The sequence below is a fragment of the Chelonoidis abingdonii genome, chromosome 22 (assembly GCF_003597395.2).
Source record: "Chelonoidis abingdonii isolate Lonesome George chromosome 22, CheloAbing_2.0, whole genome shotgun sequence".
Lineage (NCBI taxonomy): Eukaryota > Metazoa > Chordata > Testudines > Testudinidae > Chelonoidis > Chelonoidis abingdonii.
The window spans coordinates 28,602,937-28,603,442 of NC_133790.1; positions in this window are offsets into that span (position 1 = coordinate 28,602,937).

Here is a 506-nt window from a genome sequence, read left to right on the forward strand (position 1 = left end):
GGTTCCCCTCAAGCTGCCCCTCGTAGGGAGGCTGGCGATCGCCCTCCGCGGGGCAGCGCAGGGCCTGGGGAGGCGGAGGCCCCTGCCGGCGGGGCAGGGAGCGGGCTTCCTCGCAGCGTCGTCAGTGGCACCGCCCCATCGCCGGCGAGGAGAACCGGCGAGATGCCGCCTGCCCCCCATGCCCCGGCGCGCTCTCCCCAGACCCCCGTCCCATACAGCCCGGGAGCGACCGGGGCCCTGATCGGAAACTTGCTCAGCAAAGGAGCCCTCCAGGCGGGCCGAGCTGGCCACTGTGCCCCGTTATCCCCTTCCCAAGTGCGCGGCCCGGGGTCCCCGCACGACCCCGCTCCCCTCTCCCTCTCCCCGTCCCGCGGGCAGGCAGCAGCCCCGGGATTCCGGTCCCCACCGGCGGACGGCGCCCCCGGCCAGCCCCGGGCGCCCCCTGCGCTGCGCCCCGCTCCCGGAGCCGCCCCGCCCTGTCCCCCAGCCCCCTCTCCAGCCAGGAA